General features: G+C 41.4%; 1 non-coding gene and 1 pseudogene across 1 annotated transcript; both read left to right on the top strand.

Moving 5' to 3' along the window:
• The first annotated feature begins 10,285 nt into the window (after window positions 1-10,285).
• On the top strand, window positions 10,286-10,390 carry LOC120099418 (U6 spliceosomal RNA). Its single transcript, XR_015647274.1, has one exon. It is a non-coding gene; the product is annotated as a U6 spliceosomal RNA (small nuclear RNA).
• Window positions 10,391-19,781: 9,391 nt separating this feature from the next.
• LOC147998341 (Nuclear RNase P) lies at window positions 19,782-20,064 on the top strand (annotated as a pseudogene).
• The last annotated feature ends 4,478 nt before the right edge of the window (window positions 20,065-24,542 follow it).

Genomic DNA, 24,542 nt, shown 5'->3' on the forward strand with positions numbered 1-24,542 from the left:
GACAGATTTTTTGGCTTATAATTCCAGAGGGATAAGATTTTATCATGATGCCACAACTCAGCCCCGGGCAGAGTCAGGGCTTCAGAACTTCTCCCACATCCAGAGACAACTTGACTCTGAGGAGATCTGTCATAACCAGTCTCGCAGCTGAGAAACCCCCCCAACCTCAATACCAGGCCTAATTGCAACACCCAGGGTCCTAGCAGAGGCAGACCCTATCTCCCCTGCCCTGCTGGAGACACATCTATCTTCTGGCCCACAACTCCTGCAGAGGCAGAGCCTGCACACCAGACCACCTCCCCCACACAGAGATAGTTTGATTCTCAGGAGCTCCATCACAACCAGGCTCACAGGAGGGAGAAGATCCAGTCAGAGACAGTAAGGCCAGTTTATACCTGAGATAATCAGATGGTGAGAGGCAAGCACAAGAACATAAGCAACAGAAAACAGATCCATTTGTCATTTTTAGAACCCAGTTCTTCCACCACAGTAAGTCCCAGATACCTTAACACACCTGTAAAGCAAGACTCTAACCTAAAATCTGAACTCATGAAGATGATAGAGGACCTTAAGGAGGACATAAATAATTCCCTTAAAAATACAGGAGAACACAAGTAAACAGTTAGAAGCCCTTAAAGATAAAACACATAAATCCCTTAAAATACAGGAAAACACAATCAAATAGGTGAAGGAATTGAACAAACCTGTCCATGATCTAAAACTGGAAATAGAAACAGAAAGAAGACAACCCTAAAAAGGGAAAACCTAGGAAAGAGATCAGGAGTCAAAGATGCAAGTATTATCAACAGAATACAAGTGATAGAAGACAGAATCTCATGTGTAGACGATACCATAGAAGATATTGACACAACAATCAAAGAAAATACAAAGCACAAAAAGCTCCTACCCCAAAACATCCAGGAAATTAAGGACAAAATGAAAAGACCAAACATAAGAATGATAGGAATAGAAGAGAGAGAAGATTCCCAATGCAAAGTGCCAGGGAATATCTTCAACAAAATTATAGAAGAAAACAAACCTAACCTAAAGAAAGAAATGGTCATAAATATATAAGAAGCCCACAGAACACCAAATAAATTTGGCCATAAAAGAAATTCCTCCCATCACATAATGATCAAGACATTAAATGCACAAGACAAAGAGAGAATATTAAAAGTGGTAAGGGGGTGGTTGGGGATTTAGCTCAGTGGTAGAGCACTTGCCTTGCAAGCGCAAGGCCCTGGGTTCAGTCTGCAGCTCCGAAAAAAAAAAAAAGAAAAAAAAAGTGGTAAGGGAAAAGGCCAAATAACATTATGAAATGAGAGCTATCAGAATTACACCAGACTTATGTAAAGCCAGAAGATCTTGGTCAGATGTCATGCAGACACTGAAAGAGCACAAATGCCAGCTCAGACTATTATATCTAGAAAAACTCTCAATCACCATAGATGGCAAAATCAAGATATTCTATGATAAAACCAAATTTAAACAATATCTTTCCACTAATCCAGCCCTACAGAGGATAATAGAAGGAAAACTCCAACACAAAGAGGGAAACTAGACCCACAAACACCAAGAAAGTAATAACCTCACAACAAACTCATATATTGTTTAATGAAGCAATTTGAACACTGTCCTCACTGTCTGAAATTCTTTACAGCTTAGGATTTCCATATTATTAGTAGAATCTTTGAGACACCAGGCAGCAATTGTGTTGTTTGTGCACAGCTTGGGTAGCTATGCCAAGTTAGACTACCTCCTCAGTTTTGGGTTCTGCTACACAGATCTCTGTGTGAATGAAACCACATCATTTTGTGTGAATGGACTGAAGGCTATACCTGATTTTCTGGACTAGCATGTACTCTTGGACTGTGAAACCACTAAACAGAGTGGACAGCCCTGGTGAAATGAGGAATCTTCCAAGAGCACTTCCACTCAGGGAGAATATCTGACCCCTTTGTCTTGGTTTAGAGGGGTAGAACTGAGGCCCTTTTGAGCAGAAGTGGAAAGTCTCTTGTGCTAGGCACAAGAAAGGTAATGTCAGGCAGAGTAGTGCAAACAGGAAAAAGCCTCTTACAAAATGAAAATCTTTCAGATTAATTCATTCAGTGGAGAAATATTAGGCAATTCCTTATGATCAGGAACATCCCCAACACCACTCATGTTCCATTCTTTCTCAGAGTCTAGAATAGCCATATGTTTGGAAACTCCATTGCAGGATGGCAGCAATATTTAGTACGTCTAATAGTCTGGTAGGCATTTTTTCTGTAATCTCAATTTTATCATCAGCTACATAGGGATTGGCATGAACGGTGGAGTTTTCACTATGTCTGAATACCAGCATGAAGACACATAACAAATAGTACTGGGCTCTGGAACCATAAATCCATGTGGTATGAGGTGTCTTGTGCCATAAGGGTGTTTTCTTAACCACTCAGGTTAAAAGTGGAAGCTTTAAGTTGCTCTTATTTATAGTAGCATAGGTCTGAGTTGTCCAATGCATAAGTGGATAAATTGAGGATGTATGAAATAATGCATGAAATATTATTCAAAACAACATGTCTAATGTCAGTTTGAAAATAAAAGAAATGAGTGTTTCATTTAGTCAAAGTCAGTGGTCATATTAAACCTTGTATAGGTGGCTACATTGAATTATTTTCTTTATTTTCCTCTTAAATAATGCATGCCAACTGCAGCTTCCCCACCCCCTTGTCCAAGTCATTCCATCACTTCTCTACCCCTCATCCACTACTACTCAGTTTCAAAAAAGAGCAGGCCTCTCAGAGATGTCAACAGAACATGCCATAATAAGATGCAATAAAACTAGACATAAACCATCCTATCAAAGCTGGATGAAGCAATCAAATAGGAGGAAAATGGTCCCATAAACAAACAAAAGAGTCAGAGACATCCCCACCCCCACTGTTTGGCATCCAACAAACCCCCAAGTTAAACAACCGCAGAATGTATGCCAAGGGCCTACTGCAGACTCGTGGGGAATCTGTGGTTCCATCTTGAACACCTATGAGCCTTGCTTAGTTGTTTCTGTGGGTGTGCTCTCCTGGTGTCCTTGACCCTTTGGTTCTTACCATGCTTCCTCCTCATATTCCACTCAATTCCCTGAGATCCACCAAATTCTTGGCTGTGGAGCTCTGTATCTGCTCCCATAAGCTGATATGGGAAGCATCTCTAATGATTAATATATGGGAGTGATTTATATATATATATATAGTCAAATCTCATTAAGAATTATTTCGCTGGTTGCTGCCGCCACAGAGAGCCCTTGGGCAGCACCCGGCGAGCAAACTTGAGCCTCGGGACCACAGGTAAGACCAACTTGTCTGCTGCAAGAGAGCTGCCTGGTGAGATCGGGACACACAGAGGCAGAGTTCATCTAGGACCGGGCACGTCCTGTGTTTGCTGGAGGTCCCACGCCAGCGGATCCCGGCCCGCAGCAGCTCTCTGCTCCCAGACCCCTTGGGAAAGAGACCTCACCGCCTGGTCAGGTGGGCACTCCTGAGGCTGCAGAGCGGAAGAGACCACCAACACTGCCCACCCCTGCCCACATCCCTGGCCCAAGAGGAAACTGTATAAGGCCTCTGGGCTCCCGTGGGGGAGGGCCCAGGAGCAGCAGGACCCATGCCTGAGACACCGCCGGAACCTGAAGGAAACAGACCGGATAAACAGTTCTCTGCACCCAAATCCCGTGGGAGGGAGAGCTAAACCTTCAGAGAGGCAGACAAGCCTGGGAAACCAGAAGAGACTGCTCTCTGTGCACACATCTCAGACGCCAGAGGAAAACACCAAAGGCCATCTGGAACCCTGGTGCACTGAGCTCCCGGAAGGGGCAGCGCATATATTCCTGGTTGCTGCCGCTGCAGAGAGCACGTGGGCAGCACCCCACAAGCAAACTTGAGCCTTGGGACCACAGGTAAGACCAACTTTTCTGCTGCAAGAAAGCTGCCTGGTGAACTCAAAACTCAGGCCCACAGGAACAGCTGAAGACCTGTAGAGAGGAAAAACTACGCGCCCGAAAGCAGAACACTCTGTCGCCATAACTGACTGAAAGAGAGGAAAACAGGTCTACAGCACTCCTGACACACAGGCTTATAGGACAGTCTAGCCACTGTCAGAAATAGCAGAACAAAGTAACACTAGAGATAATCTGATGGCGAGAGGCAAGCACAGGAACCCAAGCAACAGAAACCAAGACTACATGGCAATATCGGAGCCCAATTCTCCCACCAAAACAAACATGGAATATCCAAACACACCAGAAAAACAAGATCTAGTTTCAAAATCATATTTGATCATGATGCTGGAGGACTTCAAGAAAGACATGAAGAACTCCCTTAGAGAACAAGTAGAAGCCTACAGAGAGGAATCGCAAAAAATCCCCGAAAAAATTCCAGGAAAACACAATCAAAAAGTTGAAGGAATTAAAAATGGAAATAGAAGCAATCAAGAAAGAACACATGGAAACAACCCTGGATATAGAAAACCAAAAGAAGAGACAAGGAGCTGTAGATACAAGTTTCACCAACACAATACAAGAGATGGAAGAGAGAATCTCAGGAGCAGAAGATTCCATAGAAATCATTGACTCAACTGTCAAAGATAATGTAAAGCGGAAAAAGCTACTGGTCCAAAACATACAGGAAATCCAGGACTCAATGAGAAGATCAAACCTAAGGATAATAGGTATAGAAGAGAGTGAAGACTCCCAGCTCAAAGGACCAGTAAATATCTTCAACAAAATCATAGAAGAAAACTTCCCTAACCTAAAAAAAGAGATACCCATAGGCATACAAGAAGCCTACAGAACTCCAAATAGATTGGACCAGAAAAGAAACACCTCCCGTCACATAATAGTCAAAACACCAAACGCACAAAATAAAGAAAGAATATTAAAAGCAGTAAGGGAAAAAGGTCAAGTAACATATAAAGGCAGACCTATCAGAATCACACCAGACTTCTCGCCAGAAACTATGAAGGCCAGAAGATCCTGGACTGATGTCATACAGACCCTAAGAGAACACAAATGCCAGCCCAGGTTACTGTATCCTGCAAAACTCTCAATTAACATAGATGGAGAAACCAAGATATTCCATGACAAAACCAAATTTACACAATATCTTTCTACAAATCCAGCACTACAAAGGATAATAAATGGTAAAGCCCAACATAAGGAGGCAAGCTATACCCTAGAAGAAGCAAGAAACTAATCGTCTTGGCAACAAAACAAAGAGAATGAAAGCACACAAACATAACCTCACATCCAAATATGAATATAACGGGAAGCAATAATCCCTATTCCTTAATATCTCTCAACATCAATGGCCTCAACTCCCCAATAAAAAGACATAGATTAACAAACTGGACACGCAACGAGGACCCTGCATTCTGCTGCCTACAGGAAACACACCTCAGAGACAAAGACAGATATTACCTCAGAGTGAAAGGCTGGAAAACAATTTTCCAAGCAATTGGTCAGAAGAAGCAAGCTGGAGTAGCCATTCTAATATCAAATAAAATCAATTTTCAACTAAAAGTCATAAAAAAAGATAAGGAAGGACACTTCATATTCATCAAAGGAAAAATCCACCAAGATGAACTCTCAATCCTAAATATCTATGCCCCAAATACAAGGGCACCTACATATGTAAAAGAAACCTTACTAAAGCTCAAAACACACATTGCACCTCACACAGTAATAGTGGGAGATTTCAACACCCCACTCTCATCAATGGACAGATCATGGAAACAGAAATTAAACATAGATGTAGACAGACTAAGAGAAGTCATGAGCCAAATGGACTTAACGGATATTTATAGAACATTCTATCCTAAAGCAAAAGGATATACCTTCTTCTCAGTTCCTCATGGTACTTTCTCCAAAATTGAACATATAATTGGTCAAAAAACGGGCCTCAACAGGTACAGAAAGATAGAAACAATCCCATGCGTGCTATCGGACCACCACGGCCTAAAACTGGTCTTCAATAACAATCAAGGAAGAATGCCCACATATACTTGGAAATTGAACAATGCTCTACTCAATGATAACCTGGTCAAGGAAAAATAAAGAAAGAAATTAAAAACTTTTTAGAATTTAATGAAAATGAAGGTACAACATACCCAAACTTATGGGAGACAATGAAAGCTGTGGTAAGAGGAAAACTCATAGCGCTGAGTGCCTGCAGAAAGAAACAGGAAAGAGCATATGTCAGCAGCTTGACAGCACACCTAAAAGCTCTAGAACAAAAAGAAGCAAATACACCCAGGAGGAGTAGAAGGCAGGAAATAATCAAACTCAGAGCTGAAATCAAAGAAGTAGAAACAAAAAGGACCATAGAAAGAATCAACAGAACCAAAAGTTGGTTCTTTGAGAAAATCAACATGAACTGATAAACCCTTAGCCAGACTAACGAGAGGACACAGAGAGTGCGTCCAAATTAACAAAATCAGAAATGAAAAGGGAGACATAACAACAGATTCAGAGGAAATTCAAAAAATCATCAGATCTTACTATAAAAACCCATATTCAACAAAACTTGAAAATCTTCACGAAATGGACAATTTCCTAGACAGATACCAGGTACCGAAGTTAAATCAGGAACAGATAAACCAGTTAAACAACCCCATAATTCCTAAGGAAATAGAAGCAGTCATTAAAGGTCTCCCAACCAAAAAGAGCCCAGGTCCAGACGGGTTTAGTGCAGAATTCTATCAAACCTTCATAGAAGACCTCATACCAATATTATCCAAACTATTCCACAAAATTGAAACAGATGGATCACTACCGAATACCTTCTACGAAGCCACAATTACTCTTATACCTAAACCACACAAAGACACAACAAAGAAAGAGAACTTCAGACCAATTTCCCTTATGAATATCGACGCAAAAATACTCAACAAAATTCTGGCAAACCGAATCCAAGAGCACATCAAAACTATCATCCACCATGACCAAGTAGGCTTCATCCCAGGCATGCAGGGATGGTTTAATATACGGAAAACAATCAATGTGATCCATTATATAAACAAACTGAAAGAACAAAACCACATGATCATTTCATTAGACGCTGAGAAAGCATTTGACAAAATTCAACACCCCTTCATGATAAAAGTCCTGGAAAGAATAGGAATTCAAGGCCCATACCTGAACATAGTAAAAGCCATATACAGCAAACCAGTTGCTAACATTAAATTAAATGGAGAGAAACTTGAAGCAATCCCACTAAAATCAGGGACTAGACAAAGCTGCCCACTCTCTCCCTACTTATTCAATATAGTTCTTGAAGTTCTAGCCAGAGCAATCAGACAACAAAAGGAGGTCAAGGGGATACAGATTGGAAAAGAAGAAGTCAAAATATCACAATTTGCAGATAATATGATAGTATATTTAAGTGATCCCAAAAGTTCCACCAGAGAACTACTAAAGCTGATAAACAACTTCAGCAAAGTGGCTGGGTATAAAATTAACTCAAATAAATCAGTTGCCTTTCTCTATACAAAAGAGAAACAAGCCGAGAAAGAAATTAGGGAAACGACACCCTTCATAATAGACCCAAATAATATAAAGTACCTCGGTGTGACTTTAACAAAGCAAGTAAAAGATCTGTACAATAAGAACTTCAAGACACTGAAGAAGGAAATTGAAGAAGACCTCAGAAGGTGGAAAGATCTCCCATGCTCATGGATTGGCAGGATTAATATAGTAAAAATGGCCATTTTACCAAAAGCAATCTACAGATTCAATGCAATCCCCATCAAAATACCAATCCAATTCTTCAAAGAGTTAGACAGAACAATTTGCAAATTCATCTGGAATAACAAAAAACCCAGGATAGCTAAAACTATCCTCAACAATAAAAGGACTTCAGGGGGAATCACTATCCCTGAACTCAAGCAGTATTACAGAGCAATAGTGATAAAAACTGCATGGTATTGGTACAGAGACAGACAGATAGACCAATGGAATAGAATTGAAGACCCAGAAATGAACCCACACACCTATGGTCACTTGATTTTTGACAAAGGAGCCAAAACCATCCAATGGAAAAAAGATAGCATTTTCACCAAATGGTGCTGGTTCAACTGGAGGGCAACATGTAGAAGAATGAAGATCGATCCATGCTTATCACCCTGTACAAAGCTTAAGTCCAAGTGGATCAAGGACCTCCACATCAAACCAGACACACTCAAACTAATAGAAGAAAAACTAGGGAAGCATCTGGAACACATGGGCACTGGAAAACATTTCCTAAACAAAACACCAATGGCTTACGCTCTCAGATCAAGAATCGACAAATGGGATCTCATAAAACTGCAAAGCTTCTGTAAGGCAAAGGACACTGTGGTTAGGACAAAACGGCAACCAACAGATTGGGAAAAGATCTTTACCAATCCTACAACTGATAGAGGCCTTATATCCAAAATATACAAAGAACTCAAGAAGTTAGACCGCAGGGAAACAAATAACCCTATTAAAAAATGGGGTTCAGAGCTAAACAAAGAATTCACAGCTGAGGAATGCCAAATGGCTGAGAAACACCTAAAGAAATGTTCAACATCTTTAGTCATAAGGGAAATGCAAATCAAAACAACCCTGAGATTTCACCTCACACCAGTGAGAATGGCTATGATCAAAAACTCAGGGGACAACAGATGCTGGCGAGGATGTGGAGAAAGAGGAACACTCCTCCATTGTTGGTGGGATTGCAGACTGGTACAACCATTCTGGAAATCAGTCTGGTGGTTCCTCAGAAAATTGGACATTGAGCTGCCTGAGGATCCTGCTATACCTCTCTTGGGCATATACCCAAAAGATGCCCCAACATATAAAAAAGACACGTGCTCCACTATGTTCATTGCAGCCTTATTTATAATAGCCAGAAGCTGGAAAGAACCCAGATGCCCTTCAACAGAGGAGTGGATACAGAAAATGTGGTACATCTACACAATGGAATATTACTCAGCCATCAAAAACAACGAGTTTATGAAATTCGTAGGCAAATGGTTGGAACTGGAAAACATCATCCTGAGTGAGGTAACCCAATCACAGAAAGACATACATGGTATGCACTCATTGATAAGTGGCTATTAGCCCAATGCTTGAATTACCCTAGATACCTAGAACAAATGAAACTCAAGATGGATGATCAAAATGTGAATGCTTCACTCCTTCTTTAAAAGGGGAACAAGAATACCCTTGGCAGGGAAGAGAGAGGCAAAGATTAAAACAGAGACTGAAGGAACACCCATTCAGAGCCTGCCCCACATGTGGCCCATACATATACAGCCACCCAATTAGACAAGATGGATGAAGCAAAGAAGTGCAGACCGACAGGAGCCGGATGTAGATCGCTCCTGAGAGACACAGCCAGAATACAGCAAATACAGAGGCGAATGCCAGCAGCAAACCACTGAACTGAGAATAGGACCCCCGTTGAAGGAATCAGAGAAAGAACTGGAAGATCTTGAAGGGGCTCGAGACCCCATATGTACAACAATGCTAAGCAACCAGAGCTTCCAGGGACTAAGCCACTACCTAAAGACTATACATGGACTGACCCTGGACTCTGACCTCATAGCTAGCAATGAATATCCTATTAAGAGCACCAGTGGAAGGAGAAGCCCTGGGTCCTGCGAAGACTGAACCCCCAGTGAACTAGACTGGTGGGGGGAGGGCGGCAATGTGGGGAGGTTTGGGAGGGGAACACCCATAAGGAAGGGGAGGGGGAGGGGGATGTTTGCCCGGATACTGGGAAAGGGAATAACACTCGAAATGTATATAAGAAATACTCAAGTTAATAAAAAAAAAAGAATTATTTCATTGACTTTTTTTTTTTTTTACCAATGTTCTGGTTGGTTGTGCCCTAGGTCTTTGAACCATCAGATCCTGATCATCTAGGCAGTGTTGAGCATGGGCTCCCTGTCATGTATTGGGCCTCAATGTAGACCTGTCATGGATTGGCCAGTCCCACAAATTCTAAGCTAATATTGCCTTCTCAATACTAGCTGTATAATAATGTGCCTACACAGTGAATCCAATGGAAGGTGCTGTTGCAGGGCATGAAAAACAGCCCCACCATCTGCCAGGTGTTCATTTTGACAACTATTAACCATTTTACTCTTAAGTGCTATGTTGTCCATTACATCGATAGCATTCTAATTGGCTACTGTGACCCTAGTTGCTTAAAAACCTTGCTGCAATGATTGACTCAGGCCCTCTGCTGCATGGACAACAGTCAGAGCTGATAACATCCAGACCCAGCAGGCATCCAGACCTGCAGCACATATATTAATTAGGAATGATACAGAGAATGTTAGATGACCTCTGGGCAAGGATGACAAAAAGATTTGTGAAGAGTTCCATATTTTTAAACAACAATAACTGAATTCCTTAATATCTCTTAACATCAGTGGATGCAATTCCCCAATAAAAAGACACAGACTAACAGACTGGATATGTAAACAGGATCCAGCATTTGGCTGCATATAGGGAGCTGCAACATGCCTCGCCTCAAAGATGGCACTGGTTTCTGCCTTCCACCCTCCTGACGGTGAGCGCTCCTTGTAGTAAACAAGTCCTTATTTGGCTATGCCTGCCTGGCCTGCTAGGTTCTGCATAGTGACAGCCTGTCTGCATGACCCACATGGCACGTTGGGGTTGGTTGGCGTTGGGTACTTAAGCTGATGTAGGGCATTAACCGGGGTAGAAGATTGTATCAAGTTTCCTGAATAAACTGCTTGAAGAAGATCTCCTCTGGTCGTTTCTTCCTTGCTGGTCGAGGTTGGGCGCAACAACTGCATACAGGAAACACGCCTCTGTAACAAAGACAGACACTACCTCAGAGTAAAAGGCTGGAAAAATTTTTTTCCAAGCAAATGGCCCCAAGAAACAAGCTGGAGTAGCCATTCTAATATCAAATACATTCAACTTTCAACCAAAAGTTATAAAAAAAATAAGGAAGGACAATTCATATTCATGAAAGGAAAAATCCACCAAGATGAACTCTCAATCCTGAATATCTATGTTCTAAATGTAAAAGCACCCACACTCATAAAAGAAACTTCACTAAAGCTCAAAGCACATAATGTACCTCACAGGATAATAGTAGGAGACTTCAACACCCCACTCTCATCAATGGACAGATCATGGAAACAGAAACTAAAAAAACACACAGTGAAACTAACAGAAGTTATGAACCAAATAGATTTAACAGATATCTATAGAATATTTAATCCTAAAACAAAAGAATAAACCTTCTTCTTACCACCTCATGGTACCTTCTCCAAAATTGACCATATAATTGGTCACAAAACAGGCCACAACAGATAAAAGAAGATTGAAATAATCTCACGAATCCTATCAGATTACCATGGACTAAGGCGGGCCTTCAATAACAGCAAAAACAATAGAAAGTCTGCTTATACATGGAAACTGAACAACGATAACTTGGTCAAAGAGGAAATAAAGAATTTAAATCCTCTGTAGAATTTAAAAATGAAGGCCCAATATACCACAACTTTTGGGTTACAATGAAAGCAGTGCTAAGAGGAAAATTCATAGCTCTGAGTGCCTCCAAAAAGAAACTGGAAAGAGCATACATTGATGGGTTGAAAGCACTCATGAAAGCCCTAGAACAAAAATAAACAAATTCACCCAAGAGGAGTGGATGGCAGGAAATAATCAAATTCCGAGCTGAAATCAGCCAAATAGAAACTTATTATATGGCCTAGCTGTCACACTCCTGGACAAATACTCAAAAGACCCCAAGTCCTACTACTGACATACTTGCAACACGTTTATTGCTGCAATATTCACATTAGCTAAAAATGGAACAATTTCTTTCCATTATGAGTTGAATACATACAATACAGTAAGTATATATACACTGTGGAATTTTAGGCAACTGCAAATAAAGCTGAAATCATGGCATGTGGAAGAAAAAGAATGGAAGGAGAGATTGTTATGTTAGGTGAAGTAGCACAGATTTGGAAAGAGAAAATTAACATAGGCTTTCTCTCCAATGTAGATTTAAGATTTAATTTTTATATATTTGCATGCATGTGTGTCATTGGGTGGGGGTAGCTCATTAATAGAGAAAATGAAGCATAAACAGAGAAAATAAATCTTTAGGGAAAATAGAAAAGCATAATGGAATACATATCATATAAAAACATAAAGGGGTGTATAGCAATTACTGTAACATCAATGAAATAAAACACTATTACCAAGGCAACTGGTAGAGGGACAGATTTATTTGGCTTATAACTCTAGAGAGATAACAGTTAAGCATGGTGAGGAAGTGACTATGGCAGCAAGCAGCAGGCACAGAGCTCTGAGGTCACATCTCAAACAAGGAGCAGGAAGACTAGAGAGAAAACTTGAAATGCTGTGAGCCTTATAGCTTTCAAAACAAGCCCCTAGTGACATACTTTCTTTAGCAAGGCCATACCTCTAAGACTCCCCGAACAGCCACCAACAGGGGACCAAGTATCCAAATGCCAGAGAACAGGGGAGACAGATCATTCAAACACCACTGACAACTATTGAAGGAAGAAAGAAACTAGCCAGTGGAAGTCATGGGATCTGGGATGTCAATACAGCAGGTTGAACAATATGGAAAAGGGAGGCTAGAGAGATGTCTTAGCAGCTGAAGGAACTGGCTGCTCTTCCAGAGGACCTGTGTTCAACCTCCAGATCCACATGCTGTATGCATACATCTTTGCAGACTACTTTTAATAAAGCTTCAACCTCTCCTCCAGATCACCACCCAGCAGAGGTAGTGGAAGAGAAAATGTATTAGGTTAGAGGGGAAGTGGACCTACTCAGCAATAGTTCTTTGGGGGTGAGCCCGATGTTCTTGGGCAGCAGTTCAGTCCCATAGCAAACACTGGAATGTTTGCCTAATAGGACTCAGCAGCTGCAGACCAGTCCTGTCAGCAGGCAGACACCAGGCATGAACCTGCAGTGCAGTCAGTCCTTTCAGCAAGCGGACACCAAGCAGCTGGAGTGCAATCCTGAGGAAACTGACAGGTTCAATAACTGACCTGAGGCAAGGCCACAGAAGGGGCAAGCTGCCTCAGGAACCACAGGAGCAGTTCTTGGGCTAGTTTCTCTCAATGTCAGAGTTATCATGAGTTGAACTCAACAATGTTATATGAGGCAAACCAATACATGCAGGTTGGTAGCAAATAGTGAAGCAATGCAAACCAAACCAAGATTCATCTCTCACTGTCTGTGGGGGTCATATTTATATTCCTCCATCAAGCATTCCTTCACCTGTTTGCTATATCCAAACATCCTTTCACCTGTGTCAGCTTCAGGAAAATATTCTTCCCCATGTCTGCTCCAGCAAAACGTCCTTTCACCTGTGTCAGCTTCAGGAAAACAATCTCTCACCTGTGTGCCTCAGTAAAGGATCATTTGACATAACTAACTTTCCAAAGAACTAGAAGACTCCACTTCATCATTATAGCTAACAACTGTATGTACCCTTCCCAGTGTGAACTGACACCCTCTTCAGAATTTTGCAGGTACCAGGCATATATGTGGTGTACAGACATATGTGCAGATAAAGTACTTGTACACATATAAATAAGTAAATAAGTAAGGAAAGGGGGTGAATGAAATTGCATAATGAATAACTTTGTATGCTAACTTTTACACTTGATCTTAGCCAAAAGGCCGAGAAGTGATGTATGCTAACTTTTAAGCCTAGTGGAGTACATATGTTGATCAGCATCTGCATATTTGTACCATGTTTGTATAAATTCTGTATTTTTCATGCTATTGATTTATGTATATATGTTTGAAATGCTTGGAGCTTGCTTGCTAGAGCTTTGCTCTAGCTATCCTATGTGTGAATGTATGTATGTATGTATGTATGTATGTATGTATGTATGTGTGTGTGAATATGTCTGTCTGTATGTATGTTTATATGCAGGTCTGTATGTATATATGTATTTGTGTGTATGAGTTATTGGACTCTGTCTTTTGTTTCAATCACTCAGTGTGTGTGTATGTGTTTGTGTGTTTGTGTTTGTGTGTATGTGTCTGTGAATTTTCTCTCTTTACTTCTCTTTCTCCCATGTCGCAAAGTGTTAAAAAGAGTTCATAGTTAGTTCCTCTGCTGGCCAGAGGGAGTGTCCGCCCCAGTAAATTAAGCTTTATTCCCTCAGAGAAAAGTCTGCTATATAACTTCTCCAATCCCTGGCTGCCTTCAGCAGAAGACCCTACAGGTATCTGGATCAACCCCTGTCAGTGGCTCTAAGGACTGACCCCCAATTGCTATGTTTCAGTTAGCACATGGATCCACCACATGGATGCTATAGCTACTCGTTGGCACTTCTTTCTCCCTTACCTCTGGTCAGTTGGTTAGAAGGGAGGTTGAAGTCTTTAAGATCCCTAAATCACGTAGATTTTGAAAAAAAATCAAACCCTATACTTTACACTGGCTGTCAGGATAATCCATAGAACAATGGTTCCCAACATGATGGTTGAAACTCTTCAGGGTTAAATGACTGTTTCACAGAGGACATCAGATACACTGCATTTCATATATTTTACATTGTAATTGTACTGACTAGTTTTGTGTGTCAACTTGACACAAGCTGGAGTTATCACAGAAAAGGTGCCTCAGTTGTGGAAATGCTTTCAGGAGACCCAGCTGTAAGGCATTTGCTCAACTAGTGGTCAAGGTGGAAGGACCCAGCCCATTGTGGGTGGTGCCATCCCTGGGCTGGTGGTCTTGGATTCTATAAGAAAGCAAGCTGAGCAAGTCAGGGGAAGCAAGCCAGTAAGAAACATCCCTCCATGGCCTTTTCATCAGCTCCTGCTTCCTGACCTGCTTGAGTTCCAGTCCTGACTTCCTTTGGTGATGAAACAGCAATGTGGAAGTGTAAGCTGAATAAACCCTTTCCTCCCCAACTTGCTTCTTGGTCATGATGGTTGTGCAGGAATAGAAACCCCGACTAAGACAGTAATTCACAACACTTGTAAAATCACAGTTATAAAATAACCATAAAATAAATTTATGGTTGTGTGTCACCACAACATGAAGAACTATATTAAAGGGTTGTAGTATTAGGAAAATTGAGGGCTATGCCACAAATTGGTCAGTTTTCCCACTGGTTTGAAGATATTTTACAGCCATTCTACTACAAAGCTTCTAGTTTAAGGCTGCCTGAACTCCCTCTTCATACTCACACACCAAGCTACTGACAGGAAGAGTGCATAGAACAGAGAAGGAAGTGGGTGGTTAGAACAAGAGAGAAAACTCTTACCCAGACTTACCCTAGAGCCAGCAATGAACTTATACCTGGCAATAGGATATGGAAGTTTGCATAGATGACAGAAAACACAGATACTTTCCATGTTGATTGCTTCATTTTCTGAGGCCACAGATGGGAATCAGAGTAGAATGAGTAGAAAGTACAAATGCTTCGTCAACCCTTTGTATAACCACAACCTGTGCATTCCTGGTCCCAGACTGTATATTAAAGTGTATGTGTCAATTATCTTTTCTCCAAAAAACAGGAGTCTATCTTGTACATTCTTTAACATATTTACATATTGTCAAGTACAGAAGTCTGTAGCACCCCCATATAAACCAAGGCAAACTCTGATGGTATCATAGCTGTAGACCAGTACCATGTCCTCAAGCTGACACTTTTTGTCTCACTTTGCCAAACTTAAAAGTAACCCAAAGCTTCTTGTTTTCTCCTAAGTATTTGAATATATGGAGAAGGACAAAATCACTATTCAAATCAGGAGAAGGGATGCACTTACACACACACACACACACACACACACAGAGACACACACAGACACACACACACACACACACACACACACACTCACAAGCTAACTTGTCTTTAATAATACAAGTATGCTGGAGACACAGAATGGGGATAGGAGTATGGGATAGAGAGAACAAGTGAAAGTGACCAATACCTCAGAAGGAGGAGATGGAAGAAGGATTGGCTAAGGTAGGAAAATGGAAAAGAAGGGTTGACAAATATGTAAAACTCTTTGTGGATTTTCTGTGGATCCCCAAACCTGCGAAGAGAGCTTAAAATTCCAAAGGCAGTACCCAATTCCTAGAAATAGGAGCTAGTTATAGATGAGGGTTCAAAAAGTAATCATGAATCCAGGGACAATGTTGTGCACATAGCTACCTGGTCTGTTTCTGCTCCTTGATGAAGGTAGGATAATATGCGTTAGAAGGAACCACAAGTAAGTTGCCCACATATGTGCTCTAAGACATATCACAAATGGCAGAGAGCTCCTCCTCACCCCGACAAACATACCGCCATAAGAAATCCAAGTGTGTACTTGGTGTGTCATATGTATGTTGGTAGTAGTTAAATGTTTATAAGAAGAGAAAAAAGGGGGTTGGGGATTTAGCTCAGCGGTAGAACGCTTGCCTAGTGAGCGCAAGGCCCTGGGTTCGGTCCCCAGCTCCGAAAAAAAGAAAAAAGAAAAAAAAGAAGAGGAAAAAGAAAGTTACAACTCATGGAGGGATGTTGGGTCCTTTAGAGAAAGAAAATAAAAATATACTCAGTAGCAATGAGGGGATGAGGTGGGGAGAAGTATTAAATTGCAACAGATAAGGAGATCATACTGGGTGCTAGGCAATCCCAACGAGATCTTTATGGGTCAGCATCCAGGTCCCAACAGGAAGAAAGAAGCTGAGATGCAGTGTTTTTCTTATGACATTTTATTCTCCCAAGAGATGGATCATGTATGACCTGTCATTTGAGCACATATTTATTGGGGATGTTTCCAGCTGAGCCATGAGCAAGCTATGAAAGATAGCTTTCAGCTGACCCTCTCACCCATGCACAGGGTACCTGATGGCAGAGACTGTGGTCTGTGGACAAGATGAACAAAAAGTTGGCAATAAATATCCTCTCTCCTAAGAATTTGAACTCTGAACTGAAAACTCAAGGTCTTAGTGGTATAGACAATAAGGTAACTTTTCCCATGTCCACCTGGGACCTGCCTTCATTAAGGTTTGAAACAATTTCTCAGCGGAGGTGTTAAATGATAATCTGCATACATGCCTTTTACTTGGCCAGTGATCTCTAAGACCTGATCTCATAGTATTAAGATGTCTGCCTTGGGACTTACCTTATAACCTGGAGTCAAGATGATAGCTGAGGGTCCTGGGCCAATGTCCAAGTCAGGATGTTGTCATTTCCTAATGAAGCACAATGGAGCTATGCCCCTGGTTCCAGTATTCATGGTTTCATTTCTGAGGCAATTGTGCAAGCTTTCCCCCTGTGTCCACAGAAGACCTGCCTTCAGCAATTTTGAAGCCATGCCTTGCCCTAAGCCCTGATAGATGCAGGAACTTGTATCTACAGTGTCAGCTTTTCACCTTCTTCTATATGTAAAGGTCTCTAAAAGCTTGGTTATAGCATAGTTCCACACGGCCAGCTTTGATAAAACCTGTGGGTCAACATTGACCCTGCTGTCAAGATGATAGCTGGTAAGGTTACACCAAGTCAGGATATTGCTGTTGCACAGTGAGAGCAATTGAGCCCAGTATCCATGGCTTTGTCTCTGAGGCTTTTAACCTCTCTCTAATCTAAGAATTGTGTTCCTTTTGTCTCATATGTATATAATGTCTATGTCTTCATGGTGCCATACCTGTGAGTGGAGTGTCTCAGTCCAGTGGAAATGAGAACTATGTGTAGTTATTGACCCAAAGATCATGTCCTTGCCCCATGCTTGGGATCCATATCTGGCCTGAAATGCCTAAGAAAGTAGTTTGTTAATGAAGGGACTGAGGTAGAAGGATAAATTCTGTTTTGTTTTTAAGGTTCCATTCTAAGTTAACTTGCCCTTAGAGAAGCATATCCCCTACCCTTCAAGTCTGAGAAAAAAAAAATCACAAAATGTTCCCTGGAAGTTGCAAAATAGACACAACAGCTGCAGCTAGCTAATAACAACAGAGTGGTCTAGAAAAATGAGTGTTCCCATGTCAAGATGCTCCTTTTTGATATAGGTTCCCACCTTATTGTTTAACCAGATGTTTAACCAATTAGATTAAAGGCCAACATTCCTTTACCCTCTCATGTATTGCCAAAGCTTGGGATCCCCTGCTTGTGTTTTTTTCTTTATAAACCTCCTTTCCCCAAACCTCAGGGCTGCTCTCCTATCCTGTTGCATCATGAAGGTTTGTGGCCCAAGCTTGAGCTTAAATAAAGACTCTCATGTGCTTGCCTTGGAGATATGGTTCCTGATGGTCTCTGTGGATTTTGCAATCTGGGCACATTTGGTGCATGCATGGGCTAGGAAACCCCAGTCTTCTAGGATCCCCCAACCTGGAGGGTCTGATAGGGCCAGTATCTAGTGTCTCCCTGTATATTTTCTGTGTCTATTCTCCTTTTGTTTTTTAAAAAAGCCTCAAGGTATTAGCATAAATGACAGGGAGTAGCTCAGAGCAGACATACTGGAGGGTCAGGAAAATATTTCTGCACCCCCTCCCAGGGTGGATGAGGTGTTGCTTTTAATTTTATAATAATGTTAACCTTCTTGTCAGGTGCCAAGGCCTATGTTCCAACCTCTCCTGGTTTAGCTCTGTGATCGATCACTGCGGGTCTCAGCTCTGCAAATGGCCAGCTGGCCATTTTTCCTGGGAGCTATGATCACTTCCCCAGCTCCTCCTGGCTGGCTTTGCTAAGTTGCCAACAATTTTCCTGGCTGCCCTTTTTCTCCTCTTGCCCACCTTGGCTCCACATATGGAAAACACTAGGCAGCTTTATATTTTGAAACTAGTCATTTAACTCCATGGCTGGGCAAAGAAATTTCTGCCCTAATCCTATCAGCTTGCTCCAGCCAGCGTCCTTTGCCCCCATATACAAACTCTAGGTGCCCCAAGACTTTACATGACCACAACTTCCTCCTCATTCTAAAACCTGGTTCGAAATATTTTCCTTCCCTGCATCCTCTCTCTTCCTCCTGGGGCCTGGAAGTACCACCCATTTTCTTTGCCCAGCAATTTGCCTCTGCCTTTTTTTTACTGACACAATTAAGAACCAATTAATGAAACACTTCCCTCTACATGAGGTACCCACCCATCAGTTCGAGGAATTTGAGGGAGAGCTCCACTGTCAGTTGCTGTCCTCCCTGTGTTGCTTTCTGGTTCTGAAGCAGAAATCTGTGAATCTGTGAGTCTGAATCTTTGAATTCATTTCATTCATTCCTTTTAACTAAGGAAGCTAGGGCTAAGTACCACTTATTGAAGCTTGGAGTGGTGGGCTTTTCATGTTGGACAGCTACATCCAAGAGATGAGACCTTCCATCTCTTTTCGGTATCAGCAGTAGATGATAAAGTTTTCAAAACCCTTCCCTCGTTTCCTCCTGCTAATGTACTTGTCAACAGAATCAGCCAAAGGGTCACAAGGAACAATAGGAGCCAACTCTAGCCTTAACACTCTTACCAGTAGCATTGACAGGGGCACAGGGCACAAGGAGTAGGCACACTGTCCCCTAACACTGGCTGGAGAGATGGCTAAGTGGTTAAGAACACTGACTGTTCTTCCATAGCTCCTGCTAAGTTCAATTCCCAGCAGCCACTTGGTGATCTTTTTTTTTTTGTCTCAGAACTGGCTCCATGTTTTACAGGGCACACCGAGCCACACAAACTCCCTTTTCAGTGTGGCATGTTGCAGGAACAAGGAACCTGACCAGTCATACAGTAGGTCTGGTGGCCAGGCTCACACAGGTACATTCTTCTTTCCCCTCTGCCAAGAACAAGGTCAGAGCACACAGGCATCCAGGGCCCCTAGAAAGTCTAAGTCTTCTGTGGCAGTAACTGGGCTCTTCCTGAGTGAGAAGGTGAGTTCCCAGAAAGCATGGCTCCATGCCTGGACAGACTGGACAGGAGAGACCCCGAGTGGTCAAATGTATTTCTCACTAGGGCTTGGAACAGACTCATGACCACTCATTTTGCTCAGTAAATGGTTATTCTTCTTGCCAGAATATGTGTTCACTCCTTGTCTGAAAAGATGCAATCTCTGAGTTGTAACCCACTCCTGCCACACTCAGCCCACTGAGAAGCAAGAAGCCCTCACTTCCGTGCACCTGAGGGCACTCAGTGCAGTCACTTACCCAACACTCTTGCAGGTTCTCTTCACAGACAGAGGTCAAGAAACTGGCACCTGGCCCCATGGGGAACCCACAAAGAGTGGGACTTCAACACAGTTGAAGGTAATGGTCATCTCTAGATTTACCACCAGGCTCTTTTGGCAGGTCTCAACAATAATTTGGTCAAGGTTTAGATATGATATTAGACAGGAAATTGATAAAAGAACAACAATGTTTCTTGAAAGGGTCATAGAGGCTTATGCTGCTATACACACATAGATCCTGAGTAAACAGAGATCCAACATAGTAGCTCTGGATTTTAATAGTCAGTGCTGGACATTAGGAAGAAGGTACAGGGACAAGAAAGATTAAGCAAAATTGGTCAAGGGATCTAGTGGAGATAGGTATACAATAACAGAAAGAATACAGAAGAAATACAGATTAAGACAGGAAAGACAATAATTCAAAATTTGAGCAGAGTCAACTAAAACTGCAGGAGCACTGCAGTCCAGAACTTGCTTGGATCTGAAGGGACCCAGTCAAACAGCTCCATGCACCCAAATCTCCTGGGAGGGAGAGTTAGACCTTCAGAGGCGCAGACACACCTGGGAAGCCAGAAGAGATTACACTCTGCCCACATTTCTGACTCCAAAAGAAAACACCTAACACCATCTGGGACCACGGTGCACAGGGGCTCCAGGAAAAGGTGGAGCAGGCCCTCCTGGTTGCAGCCCCCAAGGAGAGTTCAAAAGCAGCCCCCCACAAGCAACTTCAGCTGTGGGACCTTTTCTGCTCCAAGCGACCTGCATGTTGGACTCAGGACACAAGCCCACAGGAACAGCTGAAAACTGGTAGACAGGAAAGACTACACACCCAAAAGCAGAACACTCTGTTCCCATAACTGGCTGAAAGAAAACAGGAAAACAGGGCAACATCACTCCTGACACACAGGCCTATAGGATGGTCTAGCCACTGTCAGAAATAGCAGAACAAGGTAACACCAGAGAAAACCTGATGGCAAGAGGCAAGCATGGGAACCCAAGCAACAGAAACCAAGACTGCATGGCATCATTGGAGCCCAATACTCCCACCAAAGCAAAGGCTGAATATCCAAACACACCAGAAAAGCAAGATTTAGATTTAAAATCACATTTGATCATGATGATGGAGGACTTCAAGAAAGACATAAAGAACTCCCTTAGAGAAAAGCAGGAAAACACAAACAAACAAGCAGAAGCCTATAGAGAGGAAACACAAAAATCCCTGAAAGAATTACCCCAAAACACAATCAAACAGGTGAAGGAAATTAAAAATGGAAATAGAAGCAATAAAGAAAGCACAAAGGGAGACAACCCTGGATATAGAAAACCAAAGGAAGAAACAAGGAGCCGTAGATACAAGCATCACCAACAGAATACAAGAGATAGAAGAGAGAATCTCAGGAGCAGAAGAGTCCACAGAAATCATTGACACAACTGTCAAAGATAATGTAACACAGAAAAAGGTACTGACCCAAAACATACAGGAAATCCAGAACACAATGAGATGATCAAACCTAAGGATAATAGGTATGGAAGTGCATGAAGACTCCCAACTCAAAATGTCAGTAAATATCTTCAACAAAATCATAGAAGAAAACTTACCTAACCTAAAAAAAGAGATACCCATAGGCATACAAGAAGCCTACAGAACTCCAAATAGATTGGACTAGAAAAGAGACTCCTCCTGTCACATAATAGTCAAAACACCAAATTCACAAAGCAAAGAAAGAATATTAAAAGCAGTAAGGGAGAAAGGTCAAGTAAAATATAAAGGCAAACCTATCAGAATTACACCAGACTTCTCACCAGAGACTATGAAACCCAGAAGATCCTGGACAGATGCCATACAGACCCTAAGAGAACACAAATGCTCGCCCAGGTTACTGTATACAGCAAAACTCTCAATTAACATAGGTGGAGAAACCAAGATATTCCATGACAAAACCAAATTTACACAATATCTTTCTATAAATCCAGCACTACAAAGGATAATAAATGGTAAAGCCCAACACAAGGAAGCAAGCTACACCCTAGACAAAGCAAGAAACTAATCGTTTTGCAACAGAACAAAGAGAAGACAAGCACAAACATAATCTCACATCCAAAACGAATATAACAGGAATGAACAATACCTATTCCTTAATGTCTCTCAACATCAATGGACTCAATTCTCCAATAAAAAGACACAGATTAACAATCTGGATACGCAGTGAAGACCCAACATTTTGCTGCCTACAGGAAACACACCTCAGAGACAAAGACAGACACTACCTCAGAGTAAAAGCCTGGAAAACAACTGTCCAAGCAAATGGTCTGAAGAAGCAAGGTGGAGTAGCCATTCCATTCCAATATCGAATAACATCAATTTTCGACCAAAAGTCATAAAAAAAGGTAAGGAAGGATACTTCATATTCATCAAAGGAAAAATCCACCAGGATGAACTCAATCCTAAATACATATGCTCCAAATACAAGGGAACCTACATACATAATAGAAACCTTACTAAAGCTCAAAACACACATTACACCTCATACAATAATAGTAGGAGATTTCAACACCCCAGTCTCATCAATGGACAGATCATGGAAACAGAAATTAAACAGAGACATTGACAGACTAAGAGAAGTCATGAACCAAATGGACTTAACAGATATTTATAGAACATTCTATCATAAAACAAAAGGATATATCTTCTTCTCACCACCTCATGATACTTTCTCCAACTTAACCATATAATCGGTCATAAAACAGGCCTCAACAGATGCAGAAAGATAGAAATAATGCCATGCGTCCTATCAGAACACCATGGGCTAAAGCTGGTCTTCAATAACAATAAGGAAAGGATGCCCACATATACATGGAAGTTGAATAATGCTCTACTCAATGATAACCTGGTCAAGGAAGAAAAAAAGAAAGAAATTAAAGACTTCTTAGAATTTAATGAAAATGAAGGTACAACATACCCAAACTTATGGGACACAACGAAAGCTGTGCTAAGAGGAAAACTCATAGCTCTGAGTGCCTGCAGAAAGAAACAGGAGAGAGCATATGTCAGCAGCTTGACAGCACACCTAAAAGCTCTAGAACAAAAGGAAGCAAATACACCCAGGAGGAGTAGAAGGCAGGAAATAATCAAACTCAGAGCTGAAATAACCCAAGTAGAAACAAAAAGGACTACACGAAGAATCAACAGAACAAAAAGTTGGTTCTTTGAGAAAATCGACAGGATAGATTATCCCTTAGCCAGACTAACAAGAGGACACAGAGAGTGTGTCCAAATTAACAAAACCAGAAATGAAAAGGGAGACATAACAACAGAGCCAGAGGAAATTCAAAAATTCATCAGATCCTACTACAAAAGCCTATATTCAACAAAACTTGAAATCTGGATGAAGTGGACAATTTCGTAGACAGATATCAGGTACCGAAGTTAAATCTGGAACAAACAAACCATTTAAACAACACCATAACTCCTGAAGAAATAGAAGCAGTCATTAAAAGTCTCCCAACCAAAAAGATCCCTGGGCCAGATGAGTTCAGTGCAGAATTCTGTCAGACCTTTATAGAAGACCTCATACCAATACTATCAAACCATCACATGAAATTGAAGCAGATGGAGCACTACCGAATTCCCTATATGAAGCCCCAATTACACTTATACATAAACCACACAAAGACCCAACAAAGAAAGAGAACTTCAGAACAATTTCCCTTATGAATATCAACACAATGATACTCAATAAAATTCTTGAAACCGAATCCAAGAGCATATCAAGACAATCATCAGTCATGATCATGTAGGCTTCATTCCAGGGATGCAGGGATGTTTTAATATATGGAAAACCATCAACATAATCCACTATATACACAAATTGAAAGATAAAAACCACATGATCATTTCATCAGATGTGGAGAAAGCATTTGACAAAATTCAACACTGATAAAAGTCCTGGAAAGAACAGGAATTCAGGGCCCATACCTAGACAGAGTAAAAACCATATACAGCAAACCAGTAGCCAACACTAAACTAAATGCTGAGAAACTTGAAGCAATCACACTAAAATCAGGGACTAGACAAGGCTGCCCACTCTCTCTCTACTTATTCAATATAGTTCTTGAAGTTCTAGCCAGAGCAACCAGACAACAAAAGGAGATCAAGGGGATACAGTTTGGAAAAGAAGAAGTCAAAATATCACAATTTGCAGATAATATGATAATATATTTAAGCGATCTGAAAAGTTCAACCAGAGAACTACTACACCTGATAAACAGGTTCAGCAAAGTGGCTGGGTATAAAATTAACTCAAATAAATCAGTAGCCTTCCTCTACACAAAAGAGGATGAAGCCGAGAAAGAAATTAGGGAAACGACACCCTTCATAATAGTCC

The sequence above is a fragment of the Rattus norvegicus genome, chromosome X (assembly GCF_021556685.1).
Source record: "Rattus norvegicus strain SHRSP/BbbUtx chromosome X, alternate assembly SHRSP_T2T, whole genome shotgun sequence".
Lineage (NCBI taxonomy): Eukaryota > Metazoa > Chordata > Mammalia > Rodentia > Muridae > Rattus > Rattus norvegicus.